Source organism: Apteryx mantelli, chromosome 9, assembly GCF_036417845.1.
Source record: "Apteryx mantelli isolate bAptMan1 chromosome 9, bAptMan1.hap1, whole genome shotgun sequence".
In the NCBI taxonomy this organism is placed as follows: Eukaryota; Metazoa; Chordata; class Aves; order Apterygiformes; family Apterygidae; genus Apteryx; species Apteryx mantelli.
This window is the reverse complement of record NC_089986.1, coordinates 2,374,176-2,391,582: the sequence shown is the minus strand read 5'-3', so window position 1 is coordinate 2,391,582 and position 17,407 is coordinate 2,374,176. Positions and strand designations below refer to the sequence as shown.

At 36.6% G+C, this 17,407-nt stretch overlaps 1 long non-coding RNA gene across 1 annotated transcript; it reads right to left on the bottom strand.

The window, feature by feature from the left end:
• Positions 1 to 15,298: 15,298 nt before the first annotated feature.
• LOC106497154 (uncharacterized) lies at positions 15,299 to 17,038 on the bottom strand. Its single transcript, XR_001294767.1, has 3 exons — positions 17,013 to 17,038; positions 15,502 to 15,585; positions 15,299 to 15,375 (listed from the first exon to the last, which is right to left on the bottom strand). It is a non-coding gene; the product is annotated as an uncharacterized lncRNA (long non-coding RNA).
• Positions 17,039 to 17,407: the final 369 nt, after the last annotated feature.

Genomic DNA, 17,407 nt, shown 5'->3' with positions numbered 1-17,407 from the left:
CACTCGGTATATTCTGGCAAGTGCTAACTGTTTCTTTTGGCAGGGCAGAGTCTGGCTGTGAGAAAATAATTCTGCGCTGAGAAAAGTGATGACAAAGAATCCTTACATCTTAATACACAACAGAAACAGTTAGCAATGACAATTATATGTATTCGGTCAGCTCTTTTAATCAAATAGTTACTTGGGAATAAATTTTACTTAAGTATTCATTTAACCTATATACTAAATGCAGAACAAATTATTTTCCCTTAAAATTCTTAAATTAAATCACAGTAATTTTATATACTCTATTTAGCTGTTTTAATAAGCTATAGTAATATAAAACTGGGATTAAAAGACAATGCAGAATAGGATTACCTATAGCAATAAAAGGGGAAATAGCCTTTGAAGAAATGACATAATAACAAATTCTAAGGGCATTAAAAAGTAACAAGTCAGGCTTTCAGTCACTAGCCAGGCAAGAGTTTGATAATCACATGCGTACAGCATATAAATCTGCAAGTGAGACAAATAGCATTTTAATTTATATACTAAAGGTTAACTGCTAAAACTCTCTACTTAAGAAATTGGAAAATACATGTTCATTCTAAGCAAACACTGAGACTAATGAAGTAACTGACTTCATTTAGGAAGATCTTACATAAAACCTTAGCGAGGCCACATCTTGCAGAACTGCAAAATGTTTCAAAAGTACTTGGCTTTTCACAATTCTATTTAGAAAATCCTTTTCACTTAACTATTGTAGCACTGTCTAAACCAAGAACGCAGACCTGTGCATTACCAAGCAGTATTTCCAGCTGGCTGGCTGAAAACAAGCACGGCATTTCCATAGGACTGTACGTGTTCCAGAAACGCAGACCTGCTGGGACTGGCTTGCAGTGCCACGACGCTCTGTGCCACACTCGGTTATTAATGAATCACTGTCAAGTATTCCACCACCTGGAAAACAATCACTGCTTCATGTGACCAAAATCATTTCTAGTAAGATCACAGAATTTGGTTATTTATCTAATTTACTGCTGCAATGGGAGTTGGAATTAGTTTAAGTTTCCATATCTAATATCAGGGTGACATTATCCCCCCTATCCTCCAAAAAAACCTCATTTCATCCTTTTTTTTTATCAGTAGTATTTAAACTTCCATAGAAAGCTAGAGGAAATTTTTCATTTTGTTTAATGTGCACTTTTGGCAGTAATTGAGGTATTATCAATTGCACTCGTTAGTTTCTTATTAAGAATTTCACCAGAGAACTCAGCAATTTAAAATATTTCTTCATCGGGTCACTTCAACAAAGTTATCCGATCACAAATCACACAAAGGGAATGAGTTTCATGATCAGCCCCCAAATTCATAAGATGTTCATACTTACCTTTTTTAAAAAACAGCAGTTTTTTTGACAAACTTATCTACTGAAGAACAAGTGAATCATTATACTTTGAGATAAATTTTATTCAAAATTTCTTCAACTACTACAGAGTATTGAAAAACACCTGAATAGTCAATAGACAATTGCAAGGTACAGTTTCTAGCTTCTAATGATTTCCCTGTGGGGCTTATATAAACCAGAAGCTTGTAAAGAAATGAACGTCACACAGAAAGTTTATATACAGTACACGATGATGCACAGTAACACACAGGTATTGATGTATAAAAGTTTTAATTAACTCTTAAAAATAAAATGCATATAGTGGTAGTCTGCAATGAGCTATACATGATGCTCCCACTAACTTACATTGGGATTGTGCTTTCATGTCGATAACTGATCCTTTGAACTTAAGTAACTTAAAGCTTGTTTTTTCTTCTGATTTATACAAAACTGTGAATAAAATTGCCCAAATCTTACATACAATGCTAATGGATTGAGCAGTACATAACTATAGTCTGGGTTCAAGACACATGGCTAATTGCATCCACTGTTTTTAAACCTCCACATTCCTGTTAACTAGATGTACGTGTTCTTCTAAAAATAGTCACCTCATGATATACAGTGTATCATGACATCAAATATTTCTAGAGCACTCATTGCCATGCTTCCATATCACGCAACAGAGAGAAAGAGCTAAAATGGGGAAAACTCAGGAAAAAAAACCCTACCATTCTGATACAGCACAGTAAATATCAAATATATTATCTTCATATCATTTACAAATAAGTAATGACAAAATAAGTAACAAAAGTAATAAATTTGGTCCGTAAGCAAGAGCAAACTTAACTGCTTGTTGAAGTAATCCAAAAATAAATTTCAGTGAAAACAGGAGGCAAATACAATCAGACACTAGGCACTCTCTTCATTCATGAGTAATGGTTCCACTTCCAGTGCGACTCTCCTGGATTGTCTTTTGTTGTGCTTATGATACATAATGAATTGCAAAGTCACCTGTTATTTCTGGTAAGGAAGTAATTAAACAGGATACAGAGCTAGCATTTGCAGTATTTGCTTACAACTGAAAACTAAATAAGCTGTACATAATAAAAGCAACCATCCATTTAGTCTATAGTTCTGGCACAGACTGTGAATGTCATGTTCTGTAGAGAAAAGCTTAAAAATTGTTTTATCGAATTCATGTACTGTGGTATAAGTATTAACTACTTATTTAATCCTAACTGTGAAAGTTTAGTGTGTAACCTTTGTTTAGTGTGTAACCTTTAGCGTGTAACCTTTTCCGAATCCTACTTAGCACTCATTTTCAGCACTTTTTTGGCAAGAAGTTTAATAATGTTTTACTTGGAACACCAGACAGAGAATGCACAGAAAAATTCTAACTGAAAACTTCAGATCCCCTTGGTTATATGGCTTAAATATATATGAACATATCCTGGCCCTTAGCTATCACACTCTAGAGCTTGCAAAGCTCCTAAGCCGGAAATCTGTTAGGGGCACAGCAGGAACACGGGTCACCTGGGAACAACGCGGAACCCCAAGCTGTTGCCCTGTACCAGCCCGGCCCCAGCGCTCTGCACGCTGCGGGCTGGACTGAGGGTGAAGCTGCTTCGCAGTACGGCTATTTTGTGCTGTAAAGCTGCTTATCAACTACCTTGCATAGGTGAGGACTTTCCCTGTACTCTGAGGGTCACTCCAGCTCAGAGTCAAGGCCTGAATCTGAAAGCAGGATGATGGCTAGATACTGCTGGGCCCCCTGGCAAGGAAGGAAGGAAGGTTTTAAAAACTCTTTTCTTCTAGCAGTAGATCAGTAGAGCCTGATCAGAAAGGAAAATTCTCACTTCCTTCAAAATTCTAGGCAATTTGCTACTTACAAACACTGATGTGCAGACTATGACTCAATAACTAATGCTGTATTCAACACAGAACTGTGCAGTTTGACATAGTAATTTATTTCTGTTGTAAAGCAGATCATTGAAAATACTGCTAATACAAGAATAAAGAATTAGCAAGCATGTACTTGTCCTTTTTCTTGATGATTCCAGCTCTTGGACAAAATTATTGACTTTGAGAATACATAGCCTTTTTCAAAAAAGGGGGGGGGCGTTGAGCATGGATAGGAAAGATGTCTTACTCCTCAGAACTTTTGCTGCACAGTTGAAGAGTTTTATACTTAAGTTGAGCACTGAACTTGACACAAAACACTTTGTATTCCAACAGAGATTAAAACTTTGATGCACAAAGTTTTGAGAAACACACTAGATGGGGGGCAAGATAGATGAGGCCAAGAATGGAGTTTCGAACAGAGGGTCTGCACGAAAGCAGGTTTAAAGGTATGGGATATAGCAACGAGAGGCCATCCATGCACCTGGGAACCTTTGCACAAAGTACAATAGAGGCCCATATTTGTTGAGCTTTAGCTGAGACTGCATCACCACTACTATTACATTAAAAATCCTATTTTAAAAATGAAATAGAGGTGCTCTGGGAGGAAGTCTGGCATACACTTCAGACCAGTTAAAATAACTTGGCTAGTACGCAATGGTTGTGAGAAGTTTGAGGCTAATGCATGTCATCATTTATAAAAATAAGGGCAGGGAGGGGGGAGAAGCTTTCTGGGAGGCCTAGATGAATAGAGAGGAAATTCTCTACATCCTAGACAGAGCCCCAAGAATTATCCCACCTTCCCAAGGCCTTCCAGCATCCCACCTCTGAGGCCCCTTCCAGCTAAAGACTAGACAGGATTTCCTTCAGAGACAGCAGGTCAGCACTCCTTTTTAAGTCTTTCTGTATCATAATGTGGGGAACTCTTTTCTTCTTAAGGCTCAGCAAATTAGTTTTAGAGCATATATAGCTATCACTGGTTGGGGAAGAAAAAAGACAGAGTGCAGGACAGTTACAGTCTTTATGGTAGCTGCAGCCGAGCACCTCCAGGAGTCTTAATAGGTGCTTTGGTGGCAAAGGGCACTGTGAATTGGGAGTCAGCCTGCTGTAATCATGCAGTACACCCGGGACAGACCGAGGCTGCAACACCGCGTTATCTCACATTCAGCCACCAAGCCGCCAACAGCCACGGAGCTTTTAAGAAGGAATCAGTTCAGAATAACTTGTGTTTATAGTTTATCAAACCAATATTTCCAGGATGTTTTTGTACCATATGCACTCTGCTGCTCATATTTTTTAAAATAAATGCTAGACCGCTGAGACTACTTAGTATAGAAGCATGCTTGCTGTTCAAGTCTGTGACTTTCCAAGGGAAATTTAAGGCTTAAGTGTACAGACAGCTCAAAGCAGAGATGACCAAATTGACTTTTCAGAGTGAAGTTTATGACAGTCACTGAACTAGTAGTGTATCAAATTTGTTTCATTAAATCTATAAGCAATCTAATGGCAATTCAAAAAATGAAATAGTTTTGAGACAAAAGCAGCTGTTTATGGGAGGACAGAGAAGAAGAAGTTTTATCTTTGGTCGGAAATGCTCCTTGCTGAAATGTCAGGTCAGACTTAGATTCTTTGTGGCGTAATTAAATTACAAAGCATGATGTTTTGTAAAAATATATAATGGATTCCAAGTGGTTGCCCTGCAAACCACAGAAGGTGCAAGATAAGAGTCTGTACAGTAGCTTGGTGCTTGCTTTACATTGTCTATCTAGTAACAACCTGGCTACACTTAATGAAAAGAAGTACACGTGGAGGATTTGAAGAGTTCTCTGACAACAGGGTGACGTCAAATAAGAAAAAAAAAGGCAAAAATCTTGGTAAAGGGCTTTGTCTGAATTAGATACATAGCAGAGTTGTTTGGTTTTGGTGGGGGCAGGGGAGGAAGGTAGCAGGGTAAAAGAAGGTATTGGACTTACAGAAAAGGACAAAGTTTCCTGGAAAAAACTTCCACGAAATTCAGTCTCTAGGAAACTTAATGTTGACTGCTGCTAAAAGTTTAAGGGTAGAACTGGTCATCAACTGATTTAATATTTTAAAATATATAGTACTGCATCTTTAGGTACAAATTAAGCATTAACTAATCACACACATTAAGTAAAACTCTAGTAATGTCCACCCTGGAATCCTAAAATAAGCAAACCTGTACTTAGTGTATCACTGATAAGGCACACTATCTGACCCATGTAAGCCTCAGGCTTAGTCATCTCCTGAGAAACACCAACTACCTTCAACTGCAAAGCAGCAGTTGGAAAGAAATGATTACCAAAACTGAAAATCATGCCTGATTTATAATTCAAATGTGTATTATTATGAAACTCCTCTTAAAATGAAAAAGAGAAGGTGGCATCATTCCTACTTTACAAACAAGTGGACACCTCCACTATTTATGGGAAATAACTGGCTTATTTTGCAACCAAATAACTTTAACTTTAGACACCAAGGCAACAGGATAAGCATGTTATCCTGTTAAACCAAGCTGAAACAACTCCAGTGTAATCTTGCACTAAGCAGCACTGGAACTGCTGTTCCAGCTATGATCAGGACTCCATTTGTTTCTAAAAATAGTCAGTGCCAGCCATGTCAGATGGAGGAAAAGGAACACTGCAGCAGACACAGAGTAAGTGCATTCTTAATCCTTGCTTGGACCTTGAGAAATGAGATTTTATTTTCCACCTAATGAAAATCTGGAGCTTATCAAGAATAAAGTCTACTAGAATTAGATTAGATTTCTTGAACTACTTTTCAAGGAAGAAACTGATTGTTACACAGATGATCACTTATACAACATCTCTCTTTAGAAATGAGGAGTTTTGGGTTTAATTTCTCTGCTGTTCCAAAATGCAAGCAATCCTGTTCTCTCCTTTTTGGTCTAACATGACGTATCAGTTTGTTAGAATTTTGATTTTCTTGCTTGGCAAGAGACAGAAATGAAGCTCTCTTCGGAAAACATTTACTTCCATATCTTGAGGGCTTCTCAAAGCAGGAGGTCTGCTTTTGTTTTCTCTTGATTACAAATACTTCATACATTTTCAGCTAACACTATATACTTGACTAGATTTCTATAATCTCCTCAACCTGATTTGGAAGCATCTGTTTTCAATATAATTTGAACTGGAGGACTATTAGCAAGATTGGATTCAGACTCCAATCAAGTCAGAACTGAGAAATGAATGTCATGTGCACACTGGCACTGGGATTCTGGGGCAGGGCTCAGAAAGAGGGGGAGGTTTGTGGCCAATCTAAAAGTTCCCTTTCGGAGTACATCATAGAAAGGCATCTGCAAATATGCACATAATGTACTGTAAAGGTCATCAAGATCAAATTCTAGGGGTTTTTTTTGTAAATAAATACTGGCAGTTTTATGTTTCCAGTTGGGGGGTGGGGTGGGGGGAAAGAAGAGTCACCACTTTGTTTATGGAGCAAAAGGCCCGAGTGCCCAAACCAGCCACGTGGGCCAGCGACCATGAATCCCTACAGTCTGTTCATGCAAAAGGAACCGTATTGTCTCATAAAAGATAAAACTGCAATTTATTTCAAAAAAGGGCCACTAACCACAGTTTAGTCTCACCACTGCAGTGAAGTACCCACAACGCAGAATGTTTTACTAAAATGCATGCCAACTTAAATTGCCATGGCTGAAGATGCAAAAAGCACAGATGGCTATTCTGAATGACAGTATAATTTAACAGTCCATCCAAAGGCCAGGGTAAGCTATCCCATCGTCAGTCTATTTGGAGTGGCTTATGAAACTACTTTAATCAGAAAGACAAGACTGATGCCTGGGAATCATAACTTCCTGAATTGTTCCAGGTAAATCTGGTAAAGAACTTCCTCTTAATATGGAATGGATCAACACAATATGCTTCAGTATGGTCCTGAAATCACTTTTCATTCTATCCAGCTTCATACTTTGAGTCAACGGAGCTAAACAGAAAGACGTTTTAAGACACAGAACTGAAATTCTTACTTCAGGGAAGATGAGGAATTCTCCTGTTAATACTATTTTAAGTGAAAATACAAGCTAGAAGACTCAAGTACTGGATTCTGTTAGTTTAAAGACTAATCAGAGGGGAAGACTGTTGGGAATTCTCTATGAAACTACTATAAAGCTGTTGGAGTATAATTAGTATCCAATATTCCATAGAGTCTTTCAATAGGGCACCACCAGTTTGCCAAAACACACACTGTTCTATTGTGCAGCAATTCAGGAAAACTCAGTATCCAGTTATGCCACATAAAAAGTGTAACGCAGTTTTTGCAGTCTCCTGCCTGGACTTCTTGTATTACAGACTGACAGAACAATGAAGCGAGTATAGAATTCTATGTGATCAAGGTCTGTGTTCTTTATGAGCCCGAATATTGTTAGATCTCTTGCTTTCCATGTATACCATGGGAAGTTATATGGCAATAGTAGCAAGACAGATTATTATAAACATATATTGAACGGTAAGGCCAGCTAACAGCACATTACCATTCACTAGAATTATAAAGTGAAAGTACAGCATTGTTCTAAACATTCTGCTTTTTTTTTTCTCTTAATCACAGAATGCTAATGCCCAATCTAGAAAAAGCATGATTAACAATAACTAATATAATGGAGGCATATTATGTACGTTGAATATAAGAATTAAATGCGCACATATAACATTTAATATACAAATATATGTTAAATATAAGAATTAAAAATTACAGTGTTTTAAGCCTAAGTTCAGGACTAACAAGAAACTTGCGTACTAACCTATATAACAGTATTAGCCCTTACACATGATTCAGTGAGCACAGCTGCTGGTTCTCAGAGGCACTCAGTGTCTGGATGCATCTGATTTTGCCTCCAATTATACAGTTAAGGGTAGCTGCTGTGTTTGTTTGCTAAATGCTACTTTTTGAAAATATGTTTGTCAAAACATCATTGTTTGTCTCTGACCTTAATGCTATCTTCCAGTAACATTTACAATTTAGCCAAATTCTCAAAGTTATTGTTCTAAATTTGTGTTTGAAAACAACTAGGATTCTTTTTCTACTTATCAGACAGCAAACATGAAAAACAGCATAGCAATGTGTTAAATCCCTTCTGTCCCAACTTTCAGTACACTGTGTAGGGCTACAAAATGTAAATTAACCTGTAGATATTTTCTATAAACTTGTTATTTGTATCAAGAAATATTATTATAAAAAGTATATAAATTATCTCTTTAGAAAGAGGTTAAGCTTTATAATCAGGTCAGAATCATACAAAAACTCTAATTTAAGAAAAATTCTGTTTAATTTCTGATCATATTAACAAAGCAGCCCTGAGAAACTCTTGCTATAATAGGAAAAGGAAAAAAAAGGTCTAGAAACAAAACTACAAAGCTCCCAGTGAGCCATGGAAGATGGTGTAAAAAGTAGAGGGCCCGGAAAGATTCAGTAGCAGGCATCTTTAAAACAAGGCTGAGTCCATAAGTACAGTTTCCAATCACAGCTAATAAAAACAGCACATAAGAGGTGCCTTCTGTTGATCTTCCTTGGAACTAAATATAAAACAATTTTTATAGAGCAAATGTTACAAGATGTATCATAGTAGCCAGTTATAGATAATTTTGGAGTTTGGTACTATAATACATCCAAAGATGCTCACTTATCTTCTCCATATCTCTGCAGGCTCTGAATCCTCTGAGCTTAATACTTTCAGCATGTATCATCTAAAACTACAGAAGTTGTTACAGCTCTTGGAAGCAGCTCTGGTTAACATATTTTTTATATAGCTGCAAAGCAGCAAGGATAATCTGCTTCCAGATAATAATATTTACTTCTTAAGAAATCTGTTGCCCTATCAGCCTGTTCAGTTGAGCCCTTTGAAAATACGGTGGTATTCCAGCTTGTTTGGAAAAGGTATGGGGGGAATATGAATTGGCTTGGAAATGAACTATGCTAAGCCTTTCCATAATTAACCAGAATGCCTGTCTACATCTGACAATGTAAAACCTTCAGGGTATTTTTTAAATGTACTGACAGTGAAGAGGCTTAAAAAAAAAAAAAAAAAAAATCAGTAATGGCACCTTTGTGGAAGGGTGGGTAATGTTTTAAATTAATTTTCCTCTAATTTTATCTTTTGATCCTGTACTTGGTTCTTTAAGGTAGGAGAGTTGGGAGAAAAAAGGGGAGATATCACTTGTTTGAGAACAATCATGCAAAGCATGTTTCTGCTCACATATGATAAATCCAACTGTAAATACTTCATTTCCTCCTCCCTGGCCAAGGTCATCAATCAAAGACACTCATTTTCTTAAAATTTTTCCAACCTCTTTTGAGTGGGCAAAAACTATTTTCTCTGCCATTTTAGACAGCCACAAAGGCAAGGCAGGTTTTACAACTGTGAGTGCTTGCTGCTAAGGAGAATCCAACATCTCAAGCAACGGAGTATTTTGTATAATATACAGATGTACTCAGGCAAAAGCTTACTTACATTTTTATACAGCTGAGGAAATCTACTTCCCAAGTAAAACACACAGAGATATAGCCACAAATGAAGCCTGACATTTCCGTCATATCAAGAGTTTTCTGAAAAATAAAAGTAAATATATTTTCACAGGACTATTTGGGGGCATTTCAAAGGTTTAAACTGAGAGTCCACTGGCTGCTTTGCTGGACAGAACTCCTTTCAAAGCAGTTCAATGCTCATCAAATGATTAAAGAGGGCTAGAAAGGGTTAATCTTTACCTTGCAATGATGCATACAGATGCATCATAGCCATGACTGAGATCAAAACTGGTCCTACCTTTAGCATATGATACTAAAACCAATTCAGTCCTTCTGGTAAAAAAAAAGAGGGGGTGAAAAAAAGGACACAGTAATTCAAGCCCAAACTACAAACTGCAGCTAGGGCCACTAAAAACTGAATCATCTTGTCTGGAGAAAGCAAAATGCTCATTTTTCACAATTCAGGAGAGTAGTAAGTTTTCTAACTCTTGCTGTGTTTTGAAAATAAGCTGTTTCTCCGCTGGGCAATGCTGTTGGCTTACAATTATTTTACTGGCATTAGTATGAAGGCCAGAAAATTGCTAGAATAACTTGTGAACTTTCCTCTTGAAATGACAGCAGCAGCGGGTACAATTGTAATTTTCCACTGTTATTGATTTCACTTGTGACTGTTTAGTACCTAAATGGATGCCCAACGCAAGCAGAAAATATCTAACACAAGCAGAAAGACAACTATATATATATATGTATGTATGTATGTATGTATGTATGTTATTTCACAGAGCAGTACATCCTAATAACCCAAAGGACAAAGTAAGCCCAAAACACAGGAAGTTGCCTAAAGGAAGCTAGTTACAACTTTGTTATTTGGGGATGTAAATACATACTGAAAACTCCCATGTACTTCCACATTCGTAATTTCTAAGGCATTTTTTTAAAAAGTCATATGAATTCCTTTAAAGCTCTTAGTGCACAATCCTTTCAAGACACTTTGAAAATTTTTTTTTTAAGAAATGCAAGCAGGTAAGAACTTACATTACTTGTTTCTAATTCTATACTCCGGTCTTGGTTTCTTAGTAACAGCTGACAGGGTAAAATAACATACAGTGTTATACACACCAAGATCCAGGTTATACAGAAATTCTTCAGGCTTGTGCTGCCTAAAATGACATACAAACAAATTAGCTGAAAAATAACATCTGTTGTTGATTTAGCTTACTTTTTGTCTGTAATATAAATATGTAAATAAGAAGGTACAATTTCATGCATCTTTTTCTTGGCAACCATGTAGGTTTAAGGAGCCCTCCTCTTCCTCATTTGCTGTGCCCACTCGATCACTATCACAGTTGTACTGCGTCTTACTGCAACAACTGAGGGTAACAGTGCAGGAGGGGAACTTCTTAAACTGGCTTTGCTACTGAGAGAGACTATTTTCACATTGAATCCATATCTTATATTAGTTCCAAATAATTTATTATTAAATAATAGACAATAAACAAAAAGCTGCTAATTAGAATAGAATACAATGGTTTCTTTCAACACATCTTGATTAAACCCTACAAAAGCAAGGATGTTGGAAGTTTAGATTATATATTTATCCCAAAGATATTTTTGTTAACTCAAGTGTTCTACTGGACCAGTGTCTAAGTCCATGGTTAGCTAGATATTGAGTCTTACCTTTAGAGTCTGAGAGACTCATATATTCAAAGAGAGAGATTCCATCCAGCAAGTCTTCACAGACACCTGCAAGGCAACTCGAAAGCGACACATGATGAGCTAAGTTATCTTCTGTGTTTATAAACTACTGGTAAGTACCTACAGTCACTGTTACCAGTGGAACAAGTGGCTGTATAGCATTAGTAAGCCTGCCCGAAAGAACTACAGTCTACGTAACAGGAATTAGTATTGCTGTTGCACAGGCTGCATTTTGAGATGCAAAACTGACCAACCTGCCCACGGTAACTGCCCTCGAACTGGGTATTCAGAAGCCTTCTTTTACTGCGTAATCACAACATCATTCGTCCTTCTCCAGCTACGCAAAGGGCTGAGCTGAAACAGGCACTGGCAGTTGCGACGTACAAAAGCCTGTGTTTGTTTTCAAGAGCAGGGAGCAGGAAGGAAATATCTTCAGCACTGACCTATCTCCACTTTTATTATCAGCTCCATATTGAATTAATCTGTTTTATTCCTATTTAGTCTGCTGGACATGCATCTGTTTTACTTCAGCTTTTTGTTACCTCCACTGCACCATGGATTTTCTTTGATATTTTCATTTTTTTTAAGATTGATGAATTAATGTTTTTGATTTGATACAAAGTGAACAGAGCTTTCTGTCTTCCATTTCAGTCAAAACAGTAGTCCATTTGGTAGGCCAAATACTACAACTACTGCCAGGATTTTATGAAGCAAATCAAGTAATTTTATTCCCCTTGAATACGTTTTTTTAACTATATGTACTGAAACAGAACACATGAAGATGTCAAGACATTTTATGCTATAAGCAAATAAAGTCCGGTTTCAATCAACATTGAGGAAACTAACTGAACCACACAGAGAAATAATGCTTGCTGTCAACTTATACGTATATTTAGACAGTGAAAGCAGATAGTAAAACCATGAAATAAGTTAAAATATGCAACCAGATTCCACAAAACTACTGCACTTTTTATATCTATATAAACTGAAAGTACTACATGGAAAATATTCACCGATATTATGTAGGCTGGGTAGGCTTTTTTTTTTTTTTTTTTGTCAGATAGTTGCCTTGTGTGTGTGGCAAATTTTTCATAAAAGCCTAAGAAAATTGGAAGTTATCATCAGCCTAACAACTTCAAATGGAATTTATGTACTCAAATGTTTTTAATTCCACTGAAAGACTTTATTTAAAAGCTCTAGAAAATATCAAGGTGAAAAGTGTTCTACATTATGGAAAACATTTTAATTGTTTGAAAACCTTACATTTTGTCATCTGATTCTTGAGCTTATAGTAGTCAAACTGTGAAATCATAATTATATCCATATTAACATAGAAGATGGCAGCGACAATCTGAAAGACAAGAGAAGATACATTTGCTTGTTCAGTATACAAAAAGTCTCAAGTCATTACTAAACTTAACCACATGGAAATTTTGCTTCATAATCAAAATGTGAAGGACAAATACCAAACCACTGCCAAAAAAAAAAAAAAGTGCTTAGGGTCCAAAACAAGTTAGGCTGCTGCAGATTAATGCGATGTAAAGCTTGTGCAACAGTAGCTTGTTGACACACCTGCAGAGTTTTGTAATTTTCAAAGACACAGCACAAATTCTTGCCTGGGCAGACCGATAAATCTGTTCTTGTCCAGCAGCTTAGGTCTGCTCCACTTAGGTTCCTAACACTTAAAAAGCTACTGATCTTACTCAGTCTCTTGCCTCAGTAAGACAAAAGTGACTTTTCTTCCCCCATTTCATGGTGGGGGAGATGGAACAGTTAGAACCACAAATTAAAATTTAAACTACGTGATAATTTCATCCAGTCTTGGTCCCCTCTCTAACTTGTGAAATGTTATGCAGGTGGCTGATAAATGTATCTTTCTCTTTAATTAAAAATCAAAAATAAAAGCAGATAAGTTTCAGACAATTAATGTACCACTGACAACTTGTTTCTTTCAGAGAAACCCTCCTCTTACAGAAGAAAAATGTACTTTTCTAATTAGTCAGAGATAAAGAGCTTTGAATTAATATTTCCTTGTTAATATACAATTCACCTAAAAAGAGCAAGGAAGTTTAAAAAGTAGTTACCCAAAACAACTTATTCTATTAGAAGATAACACAACTTACTTCCAGCCCTATTTATTCAGCAAGCTTACTTTGAAGCTGAAACTTAAGTGAAAATTTCCCACTTAACTGACTATTGAATAAGGCTCAGTGAGTCTCTTCAGATGCTAACAGCAATGGGAAACAGTTCCTACAACACGTAACAGTAGCAAAGTAAACATTTGGGAACATATGACTTGTTTTATGGATGGTAGATCAGTGAACAGAATACAAAAAACAATTTAATTTCTAGTACCTATTTCATTGTGCAATAGTTAACACATTAAGTTATCCTACAGTTTAAAAAGACAGTTTGAGAAGGATAAATCAAGAAGTAGAAATACTGACAGATTACCTGAACTGGCCGTTGATTTGTTAAATAGTAGCCTATAAAATTTGTTAGATCTCCAGCTAGCCAACACAGCAGAAAGCCCAGAGAGAGCGTGTGATCCACTTTCCCATTCCGACAGGCGACATAAATTTGACTGGCACAAATTCAAGAAGTAATTTTAAAATAGCATAAACAAAAAAGGTTTAGTAAGTACATTTTTTGAAATCTAAATAAAGACCAAAAATCTAACCACAGGAGACCTATTGTAGCAATACTCCACTTAGACTTTGAAGGAGACATCAATATCACTGCAGCTTATCATGTCTTACTCCAACTTAACAAAAGGCTCAAAGCACAACCTCATCACTGCTTGCATGTGTTCTTTTTTGTGGCCTGTACTGAAATACCATTTTCTGGAGATCAGAACCATGCCATAAGGATTTTATATTTATGTGCTGTAATTACCAGCCTTCAAAATACTGTAATAAGAAAAACACTGTTATTTAACATAGAAAGGCTAGGAACTACAGAGCACCTAAAAAGAGTTGACGACTACATTTATGCCTCTAAACTGGAAAAATGTTACTCAGTTTCACAACGTGGTCTATAAAGCAAATCCAAATGCAAGTCCATTAGACACATCTTGACAAATTCCATACTAACATGACAGTTTTAGTGTAAAATTCCCTTTCAACTAATATTTCAGAAGATCAACAACTTAGTAAGAGTGGTTTTATTTTGCTTGATTTCCTTAGCCCTATACTCCCGGTACACGGACAGACTTTGGAGTCAATCCCATTTTGTTTCAGGCATTTTCACCTGATGAGAGCGTTTTTACTTTTCTTCTGCCATCTTCTACCTACGTATTCAAATCTGAACCCAGTGCCAAGTCACCGAAGAGAAACTGATTTAGCACTACCGAAGTGCCCTGTCTCAGTCCTAATTTCATTGGCAGCAGCCAGCACAACAGCACCGGTGACACAGCATGTGGTTCAAATAAACAGCGAGCCAGTCTCCGCTGCAAGTGTGCCTGTGTGTGCACACACATCTAAGGGTGGGGGAGATAAGAAAGAAGAGGTGATTTATTCTCATTTGCTCTAAGTGGCAGAGATTAGTGTCAAGTCAGTACAACAGAATAGTACATCAAGCTCATTTGTCAACCACCAAATATTGTTCTAAACATGAACAACATGCTTCTCTGGCATATTATATCTGTATTATGCAGATAGAGAAACATATCCAAGATAAACTAAAAAAAGGCAGCTTTTGAAAAAGGCTTCAGGCAAGATTACTCATGTTTGAATCTGCAGACTGCTTAAGACTTTAAACTTACGGTAGTGCAGCAAACAGAAAACAGACAATGGAAATCAGTCCTATGACAACGCTCCAGTACTCCCACGCATTCTCGACACATTCTTCAAGGAGATGCCAAATCCATGGTGTTCCATTTATACACAATCTCCTATGCTCTATTGGAGAGATATTGAAAGCATGTGTATACAGCTGAGGAGCCATCATTCTTGGACTGAGATTCAGCTTCAGAAGTTTATTTCTGCCTTCATTTTTACCCCATGCAAATTCACGAAGTGGTTTACCAGTGCTGAATATCCTCTGTCAAAAGACCTCTGCATCCAGATGGATGCTCGATATCACAGTTATTTTCAACCTCATAAATGAGCCTGCCAATTCAAAGACATAAGTATAACCAGTGTGAATGAGACATTAACTATAAAATGCATATATTTATCGCTTACTAGAGAGGTTAGACTTCTTGAAAGAAAAAAATAAGTACTTTGCAGTCCATCTCATTCATTAACTCTTGACAAAGATGTAACACTCCAGATTTATAACACTATAATATTTTTGTTTGAGGCTGTGTTCAACAGAGACTGCCAGTTACACTGAGATGCCAGAAATCTGCTACAGGGTAATACAAACCAAGCAATTTACTTGCACTGAAGACCAAAACTGATTTTCATGTTCAACAGTTTTTCAATGAAATAACAGTACTTTCCTTAATGGTATTAGCCCAGATTCTGAATGTTCTACTCAAGTTTATAAAACATGAATATAATATTGACTTTCGTGTAACTAATTTTAGGATAATATTATGGAAAGGTCGCTAGTGACTCAGATTCCAGAAAAGGTCAAAAGTCTGCTTGAATCTACATTGCCCATCAGACTAACTAGTGATTCAATATAGTGTCAGTTGCCAGCATTTAATATTTAGAGGAAAGAGGGAAAGAGTAAGAAATTTGCAGAGGGCAAATGTAGGATATTTCGACCCACTGAAAGAAAAACTCCAGACTGAAACATAATAGTACAATAAAGCTTAAATTCTGAAACATGTTTTTTATGTTTTTATTTATAACCTTTAAAAACATTTTTGTAGCCAATTATAATTATTCTGGATATTTAGCATTGCTGCTGAAATATATCCATGCTATGTGAAATTTTAATATTTACTTAGAAGGCTAACCGCTATAAAACAAAAGAAATTTTTTTAACAAAAATATCTAATTATCTATAACTATTCCTTGAGACTTCCCACTGACAATAAAAATTAATTTGGTTGCTGCTTTCCCATTCACTCTTATGATACTGTATATCCTCTGAAGGTTGATAATGCCTCATGCAGAGGAGTCTGAGAACAACTAGCTACTAAGCAAAAAGCCAGAGCAAATGTACTGTTAAAAAAAGTACTATTGAGTAGGTCCCCATTTAGCATTTAAAGCCAGATGTGGAAGCAGTGACAAAAAAGGATGGTAAGAATTTCTAGAGCATTTGGGAACATCTTAGAGGCACACCAAATTCAGAGAACAAGAAGAAGTAATATTGAGGTATAAGAGCACACAGCTAGACGTGAATAAAGTTATGTAATATCAGAGAACAGTCCCTAAGGGCCTGATGTTTAGGGCAGGGATTTCTGATGTTCTTCACTCCGCACACATGGCGGGACAGAGCTCAGAAAGATTGGCAATATATTCTTTCCGCAATGTAGTAGGTTGGAGCTACTCTCATTCTGCAAACTACTTTCAAATCTTCAATAAAGTTTCACAAAGTTTGTTTTCATAGAGTATCATTCACAAGTAAAGTTAGGACTCACTTTGCTAGTCATCTAGAAACATGTTTTTCTTTTTTCATGAGACCTTAGTTATCTGCGGTATTAAATGCTGGAACAAGCTTCCTGCTGAAACTGGCTGCCTCTCAAAAAAACTGTCATCATTGGACCTAAACAATATAAATGATAAAAAAAACAAACAAACATGTATTCATACAATGAGAACTCATCTTAGCCTGACTATTAGATATATTCAGCTTATACAGGTGAAGTTATTAAACTTTGTAGCCATCTTTGCAGATAATTTTAGAAGGGCAGGGAAAGAGTTGTGAGCAATGTTTCAAGTTAACCTTCTCATTTTGGTACTCTGCACTTGGACGTGGTTGTGTGACCCACTAAAAAGGGAGATATACCAAAGCATATATACTATTAGGCAGGTT